The sequence below is a fragment of the Lygodium microphyllum genome, chromosome 6 (assembly GCF_053477565.2).
Source record: "Lygodium microphyllum isolate KBCC chromosome 6, Lygodium_microphyllum_v1.1.10, whole genome shotgun sequence".
Taxonomy (NCBI): Eukaryota; Viridiplantae; Streptophyta; class Polypodiopsida; order Schizaeales; family Lygodiaceae; genus Lygodium; species Lygodium microphyllum.
In genome coordinates this window covers 167,841,214-167,856,238 of record NC_141140.1, presented here as the reverse complement: position 1 = coordinate 167,856,238, position 15,025 = coordinate 167,841,214, and positions in this window count along the sequence as shown.

Genomic DNA, 15,025 nt, shown 5'->3' with positions numbered 1-15,025 from the left:
TCCCCGAAACGGAGCTTGAGATAGGTAGGAAGTTTGGGTGTTTTTTATCTTCGAAACAGGTAAGTATTTTGGGATATTTTGGTTGTTTGATGATTGGAAAACATGGAGAAATTAGTTCAGTTTTTTACTTTTGATTTGTGTTGCGTTTAGAGTAGGTTAACAGTAGGAAATCGCACCCGAGAGGCATGGGGTTTGCTGCTGTACAATAAGGAGAAAATCGGGAAACACAGGGGAAAAATGGAGGAAATGCACATTTGAATGTGTAGGCATCATAAGGAGAGTGATCGGTAACATCCGGGTAATGTCCAGTAGGGTTATAAGTTCTTGAAGGGCAAGGAAATCCTCATTTGCAACCAGTTGAGAGAGAGAGAGAGAGAGAGCTTGGGCGACCCGTTCGATCGATCAGGGCAAGGAGTGACTTTGCTATCGGCGATCCCCAGGTATATAGATATCTCCCCCATCACTCCAACATCATTCCTCGTGAATCTTATAGTCTATAATCATCGATATCTTAAGATTTTGGACGAATTTATGCTCGAAAGTGCGTTCGGGTCGATGAAATCGGGCACCCGATTTAGTGTCCGATTCTTAGATTCCGACGTTTGATTTTGAGAATCGGACGTTCAAACAACCGTCTGATTAGAACAACCCGTCCGATTTGGGCACTCGGACCACTCGGACTCGGGCACTCAGACACTGGACCAAATCCATCCGATCGGACTTTTAGCCCGATTGTCCAATCGAGGAAATCGGACTCACAAATTAGGACATGTCAGCAATCGGACCATAGGTCTGGTCCGATCGGACCAATTGTCCGATTTTCGAAAATCGAGCACTTAACCCCCGTCCGATTCTAAGACTCTGATGGCTCAAACTTGGACCCACCTAGTCCGATTCCTAGTTTCAGACCACTGGTAAATCGGACCACTGGTAAATCGGACGTCGGATTCTCAGAGTTGGACACACCTTAATTTTTTTAAAAAAAGAAAAAAGGTGAAAAACATAAAAAATTGACCCCAACGATTGACTAAAGCGCAACCCGCTCTAGGACAACATGGTGAATGCCTTGTAGGCAGTTCTCGACATAGGAGTCAAGACCAAGGGACAGGAGGACAGTGCTGGAGCACTCCCCAGCGACCTAATGCATTGAGAATGGAAATTGAGTCAAAGGACCAGTGATCGACCCCCTAGTGAATGGCAAGAAGGAGCGCAGACCCTAGAACCCGCTAGAATGACTAGGACTTGAGCAATAAAGCTTATTAGGCCCAAAACAAGCGAGAGTGTGTAAGACGCTGAGGAATCCTAGATGAGGAGAGAAGGCTAGCCCGCAAGTCTTTGCAGGGCATAGCCGAGTACAATAGGGATCAGTAGGCTAGAAGCCAAAGAAAAAGCATGGAGCTGCATGAGGTGCAACGAATGCTAAACTTGGCTGGCCGAAACCGAACAGGGACCATGAGAGAGCACTAGAGGGAGACTTAACATTGAGCGAGCTTCTCATGAAGCCGCTACTTGATAACACCGCAGTAGAGCAGAGTGCCACTGCACTAGCGACGTCACTGTCAAAATATCGATTATTGCTAAGCAACTCGATAAGTACCAACCGCATAACGATCCATACAGCTTTGTTGAGCAGTTTGAGAAAGTCTACGAAGTCAACGGCCTCAACGACCAAACTCAACTTTCGCAAGCATTCGGGCTTTGCCTAGGCGACAAGGGTCGGAGATGGTATACAAGCCTGGACGTTGTAGAGCGAGCCAACTTCAATAATCTCAAGGATTTCTTCGTCAAGAGATTCGCGGAGCCCAGATACTCCGATAACCTGCTAGTACGCTTGATGAACACCAAACAGTAAGAGAAGGAGGATATCCGCAACTACATGACCCATGTGAGGAGTCTCTTTAAGAGAATCCATTATCATCCCAAGATAAGGGGAAGGCCACCGAGACAAACCAAGGCTTGCCTGAGGTCAAGATGGAATTAGCCAAGCTACAAGACATGTTGAGACGACCAACGCACCCGCATGTCCAATGCGTGTATTGTGGCGGAAACCACCTGCCGGCTGAGTGTCAAGACCCTAGGTCAAGACCTTGTGCTAACTGCGGTAGGTTCGGCCATGATGTCGCGTATTGTAGATTACCAAGAAGACTTCCATACTCGCAACCCTACGGCCAACCTTATCTAGCGAACAGGCCGCAACCATTCTTCGGAAGGGGAGCCCCATTGGCTCTTCCCGTGCCTAACGATATGAAACCAACCATCCCTAGAATGGACATAAATCCTACAGGCATTCCTAGACCGCCTGGTCCTTATGTGACCCACCCACCAAGTAACACTCCAGTACACTACGTGGAGGAGCCGAATGATGAAGAGACCTATATATACCCTTACGTCTCGGATGACGATGAGGGCAACGCGGTCCTCATGGATTATCGACCCGTGCCGGAGATGGCATTAGGACGAGGACGAGGTAGAGGCCTAGGAGGGCAGCCGCAGGATCCAGTCACTTGTTGGACTCGTAGACACCCTGGTCATTTCTCATTATGTTGCCCTGAAAGGGAGTAGCAAAACAAGGACAAGGCTGACCAAAGGTGCATAGAGTGCGGAATCACCCATCTTTTCATAGATTGCTCAAAGCAAAAGCCTCCCTCTAGCTCAGCCAACTGGCCATCTGTCCCATTGGGGCTGTTTGGTGTCGAAAACCCCGATGGGGAGGCCACACCTATTCCATTGCGGATTATGACCCAAGCCCAAATGAAGCAGGACCACATCTCTCTACTAGGACCTAGCAATCTTGACACAACCTCAATAGGAAAGAAAAGCCGTAGGTGGAAAAAGAAGAGATTGGAGGCTAAGGTCGCACTAAAGACCGAGAGTGCTACGACTATACCTGTGGGAAAGAAGGTTTCAAACGCGGAGGCAGAGACTTCAACCCCTAAGACAACCAAAAAAGGAAGCGCTAAGGTAGGGGAATACGCGCATCCGAAGTGATAATTAGAGGCTATAGAAAAGGTAAAGGAATGGGTGAAGGAGGCTCAACAGCATCTCAAAGACGCTGAGTCCATCATAGAGGAAGAGATCAATGATCTCTCCAGCGTAGGCATGCCAACATCACCGCCTCATCCTAAGTCGGTAGAAGCAACTACGCCACAAGCAATGCTGCTAAGACAAAGCCTTGGCATGACAGAGCCACAGATCAGCCGCCTCCATTGCCATGGACACTCTAGGTTAGGGGAAGGATGAGTATCTAAGGATCTCCTCACCACGCTAGTGACCACCCCTGTAATACTTAGCCTAGGAGATCTGCTTAAGCAGCATCCTACCCTATGGCAAGACCTTAAGCAGTGGGTCAAAGGATCACAAGAGCGGGTCACAGAAGACCCTCGAGACCAGGATGCAGAAATGCAATTGCCAAGTTTGACGCTGCACTCCGTGCCTAAGTCCTTGCACGTCAACGCCTTTTGGGAAGGCTTTGAGATGCACGCGGTCCTGCCGGTCCTAGCCCTGTGTGACACAACAAGAAAGGGAATCTTTGAGGGCTAAGATTTCAAAGTTTAGGGAGCTTGAGCTGAGCTTTAATGATTGATCAAAACAAGGTACAATAGGGTTTACATACCTAAGAGGATAGGGGGTCAGCAAAAGGGGAAGGAGAGGTGCAATCATAGTGGAATGGACCTCAAATGGGGGCTTGAAGTCCAAGGGAGCAACAATTAAGAAGGGTTCGGTTGACGGGGATCAAGAAGAGGGACAATCCCAAGCAGCATGAAATGGGTTGAAAATTGCAGGGGTTGGTCCTTGAGGCCATATAGGACTAATACCAACCAACACACATAAGTCCTGTAAATCAAAAAAATCAAAAAAATAAATAATTTATATTAAAATAAATAGGAAAATTCATGAGAAATAGTGAAAAGGAAAAAGAAATTAAGAAAAAATATTTTATTACATAAAAAAGTAGAAAAATATTTGTGAATATATAATGAAGATGAAGCATGAGGATTTGCCTCAGTTTGCCTTTAATTATGTGTTAAAGTGTGTGTTTTAGAGCTCATTTCTATGAAAATTTGTCACAAATCTCCCTACATTTGCAAAATCAACCTAAATGTGAACGGTAGAGGATGTGGGCATGAAATAAAAATATATTGGATTAAGTTCACCAATTTCTTTGCATATTTTAACATATAGGCTGTGGTTCACATAAGTTTTAAGAGCTTCAGTAGCACGGGTTAGCAAGGTGCTCTTCCTTGGCAACATAGTAAGATGCAAGTACAAGGAAATCATGAGAAGAATGTTTGTACACTTCATGTTGGCTGGTTCTTAGTTAAGTTTTCTAATCATGGAGTTCCATACACTTTGCATGTGCAATCTAAACATGGTATTTTAAAATAAATTTGGGGCTGCATGACAATTGTATGTCTAGGTGATGGCCAACATTGAGAGTGCAAGATTTCCCTTTACTGTAGGTTAGTGTGATATTTGGGTAGAAATCGATTGAGGAATATATATAGTCTCTTGGATGCTTATGTTTATATTATGAGAGGACCTTTGTTACGTTCATGCTTTTTGTGAAAGATAGCATATCCTAGGGCCAATCCCCAAGGTGTAGGAGAGCCATAGAAGGCACAACATTTTGCTCGGAGAAGCTCTTTATGTGTGTGAATTGGGGTGTTAGACACGTGTATGTTTGGGATACTCCCTTTGTGGAATCGAAAAGAGTAGAATTGTTGGATTATAATTGATACAAATATGTTATTGATTTAGAGTAGTATATGACCACAAGGTGCTCCTAACTGCGAGGCTGCATGTGAGGGTGTTCTGGTGAGCAATAGCTAGAGCCCTAGAGCCAATTTTAGACCCATTTTAGGTCTTGACATGTGGTGCATTTTCCAAGATTGGCCAATAAGCGGTGGTTTCCAAATCTTGGCTAATAGGGACTAATCAGTCATAGTTTATGCAAAAGAGCATTGAAATAGATTTGGTATTTCCCGATAGACACTGTCAAGCCGAGATTCAACATTAAGAAAGAGTTGAAAGGGCTAGATAATGAGTTGAAATCATTAGGAGACATTCTCCTAAGCATATTAGTCTGATATCCTTAAGAAAGAGAGGTCTTATTGACTCAATCAATATCTGAGTCACTTCATTTAGGGGGAGGAGAAAGCTTTAGCATCCCCCTTTCTCCCAAAATTCAATCTACTTCGAGTGAAAGTATAATCCCACCAATACAAACCTTAAGAGAAAATTCAATCATCATGATGGTGCTGTCAAGATTGTGGGAGAGAAGGAAGGAGTCTCACTTGTAGCTTTCTTGCTTGCACAATGGGGGAATACACACACAGGTGGAGGCTGAAAACAATTTTCCTCTTCTTAGTTGTGTAAGCCAAAAAAGAACTTAAATACAAAGAAATAGAAGAACCCTATATATGGGTCTCAAACGAAACTCAAATAACTAAGGTGGCATATTAACTGAGCCACGAACTAGAGTAGATAAGGATAGTTGTAATCTAGCTATTATTCATGGGCGGTGTACCAACCGCATTTGCAACTGACAAGTGGTTACATAAATGCACAACGGTCACCCTTGCATATCACGAGTGGAGCTCGATATCTCAACACTCCCCCTCGAACTCAATCCCAATTCTTGCACACCAAGCAGTTCTCTAAACTTGCGTAGCTTCTCTGCGCCCAATGCCTTCGTAAATATGTCAGCTACCTGATCCTCTGCGCTAACATAAACTAGATCAATAAGACCTAGTAAAACCCTCTCCCGCACATAGTGATAATGCACCTCAATGTGCTTTGTTCTAGCATGATAAACTGGGTTACTTGCTAAGTGTATACTACTCATGTTGTCACAATAAATGACAAGTGGCCCATCTCTAGGCTGATGCATATCATAAAGTAGCTTATGCAACCAAGCTACCTCACATGCAGCCATTGGTTCGCCCCTATACTCAGCCTTTGTGCTCGACAAGGAAACTGTAGACTGTTTCTTGCTACTCCAAGTGACTGCAGCACTCCCAAAAGAGAACACATATCCACTGGTAAATCGTCTATCAGAAATACTACCAGCCCAATCAGCATCAGTGTATCCATACAACTGTATTTGAACCCCAGTCTCATAAAATAGTCCATACTGCAATGTGGACTTCACATACGTGAGTATGTGTCTAGCCGCATCCAAATGCGGTTTCCTTGGAGCCTGCATAAACTGACTTACCAATCCAACAACATAGCTCAAATCAGGCCTGGTAATAGTCATATAAATCAAACTTTCTGCTATGCGTCTGTACATAGTAGGGTCTTCTAGAAGCTCACCTGCATCTACGCTCAGCTTCACATTCTGCTCCAAAGGAACTGAAATAGGCTTACAGCCTGTCATCCCATATTTGGACAGCATGTCCAATCCATACTGCCTCTGCAAGAGCCGTATCCCACTTGATGATTTAATCACCTCAATGCCCAAGAAATAACGTAGCTCTCCCAAATCCTTTATCTCAAACTTCTGCTTTAATAGCATTTTCACATGAAGGATATCTTCATCACTATCACCTATCATAATCAAATCATCAACATAAATGGCAAGTAGCATAATACCTTTCTCTGTTTTTCTCACACAAAGTGAGAAATCTGCCTTGGAAATCTGAAAGCCAATAGTGACAAGATATTGTCCTATCTTGTCAGACCATGCTCTAGGTGCTTGCTTCAAGCCATACAATGCTTTCTTCAACCTGCAAACAAACTTAGGATGAACAACATGCACATAACCTAGTGGCTGCTCCAAATATACATCTTCTTGCAAATCACCATGCAAGAAGACATTCTTTACATCCATATGATGTAAAGACCATCCCTTTGATGCAGCCATAGCAATGACTGCTCTTACGGTTGCCATCCTTGCAACGGGACTGAATGTTTCTTCATAATCAATGCCATATGTTTGTGCATACCCCTTGACTACTAATCTTGCCTTGTATCTATTCACAGAACCATCTGCATTGTGTTTCACCTTATAAACCCACTTACAACCAATTGCATTCTTACCTTTAGGCAAAGGTACCAATTCCCATGTAGCATTTTCTTCCAAGGCATCCATTTCTTCATCCATGGCTTTCTCCCATTTTTATTTTTCCATGTCTTGCTCAAAAGAAGTGGGTTTTTGACGAGCAATACCTTCTTATCATACAAGTTAATCACCATGTCTTTCTTTCCATACAATTATATCATTAATCAAAGTAATGTTGAGATGTAGAGAGAGAAGATATGTAGAGATGCTACAGGGAGAGAAGAGACACACCATATACACTCCCAAAGACTACATCATATGGATCTCAATCTACATATATATACATGAGACCTAGTCTAGATAGGGTGAGCTATATATAGCTCCAACACCCCCACTCAAACAATGGTCTCTAGCTATACAGATGAAAAAGCCCTTGGGGAGCACAAGGAAAAAACCCGAGCTCATATATACAAAAGTATAAACATGATCACGAAGGATTATTGTGTGCATGTAAAGTGAAGCAATGCATGTGAAGTGAAACTGAATATGTATATACAAAGTTGACTAAGAGGTGTGAGGTGTATGTGCATATGTGAAGTGTGTGGTACCTGTATGTTCAATGGCACTACAATGTCATACTAGATTAATTCCCAAAGATTGAAGTTGAGATGACTCCAAGTTCCGAGTGTAGTAGACTGAAGCGTGCTTCATTGAGTCCTTTGGTGAATATATCTGCAGTCATCTGATCACTTTGACAATGTTCTTTCATGATGGTTTATTTCTTTACTTCATATCAAACATAATGATAACGCACTACAATATGTTTAGACTTGTTATGTTGCACATAGTCTTTAGCAAGACTAATAGCACTCTCGTTATCACATCAAAGTGGTGTGGTGGAGAGAGGAGGATGGCCAATTTCTGATAGAACTTGTCAAAGAAGCCATAATAACTCTTGAGCCACTAAAGATGCAGCTATATATTCAGCCTCTATGGTGGAAAAAATTAACACAGTGTTGCTTCTTGCTAGTCCAAGAAACAAGACAACCATTGATAAAGAGACAATTTACACTTGTAGAAGGCATAGATAAGTGAGAGCATGCCCAATTTCTCAAAAGTTGAAGTGAATGTAGAGAATTAGAGTTTTGATGGCATTGATAAACCAACCCAAAATCTTTAGTGCCTTCAAATACTTCAAAACTCATTTAGTTGCAGTCCAATGTTTAAGGCATGGAGAACTAAGATGTTGTCCAAGAAAATTTGCAGCAAAAGGAATGTCAGGTTGAGAATTTAAGCCAACAAATTGAAGACATCCAACAAGATTAGCATAAGGGTGATGTAATGCTAATTGTCAATCATTTTGCGAAAAGTGAGAGTTTTTGGTAGAGCTCACAAGACAAGGAGTATGTAACGTGTCCACCCGTTTCCTTCATGGCACGTCTTAGCAGTCCATCGGAAAGGAGGTCTAGAAAGCTCCACTCTGCACTCCCATGGAATGTCACGGGGTTTGCGATCTAGGACTTTCTGCCTCTGCCACGTAGTGGAAGTATTGTGGCCATTCCCACTTAGGACCGACCTGAATCAGGGTTTTCCCTAATGGTCATTTCCTAAACGGCAACTACTTTACGTTGCCAAGGCCGAAGCCGATTCGCGCTGCACTTGGTTCAAGAAGAATGGGAAACGAGAGGGATGCAAAGCTCGACCTCTCTGCCATAAGGCACAACCCCATTCGGTTCCCCTAAAATAGTGTAAACCGGGATTATTATAACCTAGAGTCTAGGTCAGCGCCCTTGCCGTTCATTTCCTTTGAAACGATCTCCTTGCTATCCATTACGATTGAGAAAAGTTCTCGGCCAACCGGGACAACCCATCTGTAGGACGGACCCATGGCCACATCCACCACACTTTCCTCAGGTTGTTTTAGTTGTTTCATTACCTACCACATTTTTAGTTGGACATGCATCAAACAACTTCCTTAATTAGCCCGTTAGGCACCGGTTCCTTCACGTAATCATAGCACTTGACATAGAAAAGTAACTTCAAACAAGTTCCTTTTCAACAAGATATCATATTTATCTTCGGAATACATTTATAAAGTCCAGCCCGTAGGCTTATCCATAATCCGCCCGAAGGCTCTCCAGTAATCCACAAGGATTACTAATCCAAGATTCCGCCTGTAGACTAGTATACGGGCCTCAAGATCCAATCCCAAGTCATGTTGGCCTCTTGTCCAAGGCCCGGAAGGCGAGGGATTTACGGCCAGAGCCCCCCTTGACACATAAGCATCCTCCTGCTCCAAGTAGCGCTCAACAGAGAGACCTCTCGCGACGGGTTCGGTCCACCTTCCCGACACGATTAACAACCCCCTTTGTTACGATCAGGCAGAAAGTCGGGGGTAACTGAGGCTGCCTCTCCCTTCAAGCCTTCAACATGAAGCATTAGATATCTTTTTCATCCTTTAATTCCTTGAGCAAACAAAGCAAAGAGTGTTCTTTAAACTATTACAAGCACAATCATTTCCAGCGGTCGTTATTTGGCCAACTACTAAGGAGTGAATTCTTCTCTCCGAATGCATCCAACACTCAATCCGGGATCAATTGCGACTTGGCAAGATTCCCAAGGGTTTATTTGTTAACCCTTATGTTCTTGGGTTAGGGCCGTACCCTATTTACTCAACTTAAACCAATACCTTAAGTTCTTATATTAGCAGTAAATATGTTATACCAATTTATTGATTGGTCTTTTGCTTCCAAGCAATTATCTAATCTCCTTATCTTGGTCACCTTTCCCAAGAAATGTGCTATATCAGGACGACTACTCATCCTCTTGCAAGATAAACTTGCACAAGAGTCTGCCAATATTATTCTAAGGAATTGGTCATTCCCTTGTGATCAAACCACAAGATCACGCGACTCTGCAACTTTTTGCACAAGTGTCGCATCTAATCTATGGGACTATTTTATCCATTGAAGAGTGTCTTCTAATCACAGAATCATGATTAGATAGGAAACAGGGTTAGGGTGTCTTCATATCCAATCCGTTCCTGATTGTACTAGGCCGACATCGTTGGTCCTAGGGTTCCATCTCAAACCAAGTTTCTTCTTTTTAGCGAGTAATCCTTAGGGTAGAACCCTAGATCATTTCTTGCAAGTATGTCCTATTGTCCCTACATTCCGTGAATGTGGGCATGTCTTTAGGGGATGAGAGTTTCAACTTGGCAATAAGTGCAACTAGGTCATGTCCTCAACGTGTCAAAACCTAGTTAGCACTTGGGAAATGTTGCATCGATTTAACCATTCTTAAGCGATTCCTTTGCGGTTTAGGTGTTTATCATAAATAAATTTACTTGTCTATTCATGAAGATATTGTCTTGATCAAAGAGGGGGGAAACTAGTTGCATTACGATACCATTCTCGTAGGCACACGATTCATTGCCTACATATGATTAGATTTACCACCCCTAACTTTTCTGGTTAAAATCAAAGTGTATACTAAGTTACAGCATAATTTCCATTGATCGTTCTAGAACATGCAGTCAAGATTCATGCCACTAAACTTTTGGGGTTTTATGTTAAAACAAACAATGTAGCGTTTCCCTAACTTCATGAAATATTCATGCGCTGAATGAGCAGTACACAACCTTTCCTAACTACTACGTAGTTTCAATGAGATTTATGCCAATTGCCTAGAGTTTAATCTACTTCATGCAGCCCTAGAATCATTTACATGCCTTGCAAATTACTATGGTTGTTAGCAATCTTCTTTAATGAATCATTGCAAAGAAAGAGATGTCTAATAATGCGACATGCGATTTTAATCTTTCCATGCATAATTAAAGTGTACTACAATAATTTCAATTTTGAAATGATGGTCATTAGTTGATCTAAATTCGTTACTTTGCAATGCATAAAAACAATTTGCTAAGAATGCATAGACATCCTATGTTCTTCTTTCGTTCATTTCTTTGAGAAACGCAAATGACCGATTCTTCAATTGTGAATTATTTCCTTAAATTAGCCAATGTATTTCAAGCGCAAAAGTGTATCTGTATCAAACTCGGTGGATTTGACAAGCATAAGCACAACCTAATTCCATGAAGTAACCATGCATATTTGTAATACTTTGACATAAATAAAGAAATAGGAAGAAAACCTGGACTTGTGGGTTCGGTGAAATGTCCACATGAATGTTAGAAGATGATCCTCTTGCAGTTGCGCCTTGTGCCTTTTTAGGGGCCATCAATCTTCTTACCTTGGCCATAGACTTATGATCTTGGCTAGTCTCCCTCGTACGTGAAATTCCCTTCTTTTTTTTGCAGTACGGCTTCCTTGACCGAAGCACCATCTTGCGGAATTGGGCTTTGGAAATGGGGACTTATGAACTTCCCCTTCCTTTCGTAGAAGTTCCGAGAATACAATTGGTCTACACGGAAAGGGGCCTAAGAAAAACCTCGGGGTAAAATGGCTTGTGGGAGTTGAAATGGGAAAGGGGTTAAAACTCGGCTAATATGGCTTCATGTGAGTCCACGGGAAGGGCTTTAAAAGAAAGCCGAGGGATAAAGTGGACTTAAGGAGATTCAGTGGGAAAAGGGGCTTAGATCCGGCTAGTGTGGGAATCCACGGGAAGGGGAAAAATAGCTTTGTAGTATGCAAGGGGGGAAAGGGGGTTAAATCTCGGGTTTGTAAGAACTGCTTTATAGGGCCAATGGAAAAGGGTTTTAAAACTGGCTAGTGCCAATCCACGAAAAGGGGATTAAAAACCCACGCTAAGGTGGGCTTTATAGGGGATGCAAGGGAGGGAAAGTCCTAATTCCTGGAGGGGGGGTATAAAGACCGCTTGAGAAGGGCAATAGAAAAGGGGGCTTAGAGAGTCCCCCCCCTTAGAAGCTTCTAAGAAGCTTCTAAAGCTTCTAACTACTGCACGTGGTAGGGAGATGGGCTTTTGATGATGGCGGCGAACATGGCCAGGTAGCGGCGAATCCAGATGGAGCTAGGAGTAGCTAGCTCACGCTACAGGCGGTGGCAGCACGGCACATGATGCCTTCTCAGCCCCTCCTCTCACGACACGGCCTGGCAACGTCACGATGGCTTCTTCCTCCTCCACACCTGATCAATCTCAATCAGCCTCACGACCCTCTCATCTTCTCCCTTCTTCACCCCATAGAGGAGGGTGTTTATAGGAAGAGGGGGGGTGAGGGCTCCCTCCCTCGTGTTGCCTTGCATGGCTCCTCTTCTTCCACCTCTACAATTTCCCATCATAGCCCCATTCTCTTCCCTCAGCCACACTTCGGATGGGGGGAAGAGGAGTAAGAAAAATTGCAATAAATATAACATTATCCTCTTGACCTCCTCCCAAGAGGAGGTTCACATGAAGATATGTAGGTTTCTTAGTCCTTGGTCTCGTTTGACTAGTGGAGAGTCATGTTGTGTACAACATAAAGATCGCACCGTTCGTATCTTCAATCCAAGAATTGTCATTGCATGAGACTCATGCAGTCTCGTAATATTTTTCAATAGAAATATTACACTCTCTCCACCTTGTAGAAATCGAGATGTCCTCATCTCGAGAGAAACTGGGGATATTGATGGTTGAGAGTGCCTTCATCCATCCAAGTGACATCCTCCTCAGGATAATCTTTCCACTACACGAGGCATTCTCTCAGGGTTCTGTATCTCAGTTGTCTCTCCCTAACATCTAAGATCTTGTCAGGTCGTAGCTCAAGGACTCCTTGACTAGGCATTACAACTTGTTGGTCATCAAGTACATGGCTAGGATTAGGTACATACTTATTTAATAGGCTAATATGGAATACATTATGAACCTTCAGGTTCTCAAGGAGTTGCAGTCTATAAGCATTAGGTCCTAGTCACTTGAGGATCTTGTATGGTCCACAATACCTTGGACTTAGCTTCTTGCAATCTCTTAAGGATAAGGAACTCTTCTTTGAGTGTACGCGAATGAAGACCATGTCTCCTTCCTCGAAGATTCTATCTTGATGCTTCAAATCCGCGTATGCCTTCTGTCTATCCTTGGAGGCTTGGATGTCCTATCTTATTGACTTTACTTGGTCATCCATCTCTTCCAACATCATCCTTGAAGCTTCAACCCTCAAGGTTGGATCTGAGAAGTTTAGGGGACTTCGACAGTCATGACCATACAATGCTTGAAAAGGGGTCATCTGAATGCTTTGTTGGTAAGAAGCATTATAGCCAAATTCAACCAAAGGCAAGTATTCAATCCACCTTTTTGGTTCACGACAATAGTGTGCCCTTAGCATATCCTCGATGACTTGATTGACTCGCTCTGTTTGGCAATCAGTTTGGGGATGGTAAGCTGTACTCAAACAAAGTTAGGGTAGCCCATGTAGCTTGAATATCTCCTTGATAAACAACCTTGCAATGTCAGAGGCTTTATAGTTTGTCTTTATTGGAATAAGGTGTGCTACCTTAGTAAGCATGTCAACCACAACCATGATGGAGTTGTATCCTCCCTAAACTTGGGGTAGACGAATAACAAAGTCCATATGGTTGAATTTCCATTTCATTTTGGGAATGTCAAGTGGTTGCAACTTTCCTTGAATTTTGACATGTTCGGCTTTGATACATTGATATGACAAATACTCAGTGACATATTTGAGAATGTCACCTTTAAGACTCTTCCAATAGTAGCTCTTCCTAACTGCATTGAGAGTCTTGGCATAGCCAGGATGTCTTGAGAAAGGGGAATCATGAGCTTCCCACAATATCTTCTGCTTAAGTGACTGGCTTGCCGGTATGCACAATCTCGTTCTATAGTAGGCAAGTCCACTATTGATAGAGAATTCATGATACTTAACCTATAGCTTTTGGTCCTGGTCCTTGATAGGGATCTCCCTTAGCATCTTTTGATAGACTGAGTCATGGCATGCTTATTCTCTAGCTAGTTCAAGTATTGGGTTGTTTGGCATGGATACCTTTGTGGCTAATGATCTAGCTATTGATGGATTTTGCAAGATTAGTGAATTAAGGAATGCCTTGCGACTGAGTGTATCAGCAACTCTACATTCTCCTCTCTCGGTCGGTACTTGATTTCAAAATCATACTCCTCCAACACTTCAATCCACGGATGTTGCCTCATGTTAAGCTCATTCTGGGTAAAGATTTACTTGAGACTTTTATGATCAGTCACTAGAGACAAATTGTTACCCAACAGGTAGTGTCTCCAAAGCTTTAGAGCATGGATGGTAGCTAACAGTTCTAGATCATGGATAGCATAATTCTTCTCATGGCTCTTCAGTTTCCTTGAAGAGTATGCTACAGGATGACCTTCCTGCATGAGCACACATCCTAAGGCAAGTGCGCTAGCATCAGTTACTACCTCAATTTCCTTACTGAGGTCTAGAAGTTTTAGGATAGGTGCTGATACCAAACTGTGCTTCAATCTATCAAAGCTAGTTTGTTCGGCAGTTGACCATGCAATGGATGTTTGCTTCTTCAGTAAGTCCGTCAGAGGTGCTGCAATCAAAGCATAGCTTTTAATGAAGACCCTATACCATCCTGTCAATCCAAGAAAATTGTGTATTTCTTTGACAGTTGTTGGTATTGGCCATTCTAGAACATCTCTCGGATCCACTGAGATTCCTTTCATTGATACAATGAATCCCAGATATTCAATCTAATGTTTGAAGAATGCACACTTCTTCATCTTAGCATAGAGCTTATGTGCTCTCATTGTCTCAAGGACAATCCAAAGTTGTGGTTCATGATCTTCTTCTTGTTTGGAATAGACTAGAGTGTCATCGAAGAAGACGAGTACGAAGTCATCAAGATATGGCCTAAAGATATCCTGCATTAACATGTTGAAGGTGGTAGGCGCATTGCTAAGCCCGAATGACATAACTAGAAACCCAAAGTGTCCATATCTTGTGTTAAAGGCCGTCGTTTGGATATTTTCTTCCTTGATTCTTATCTGATAGTAACCAGACTTGAGATCAATCTTGGAAAAGATCTTCCCACCCTGAAGATGATCCAGAAGATAATATAT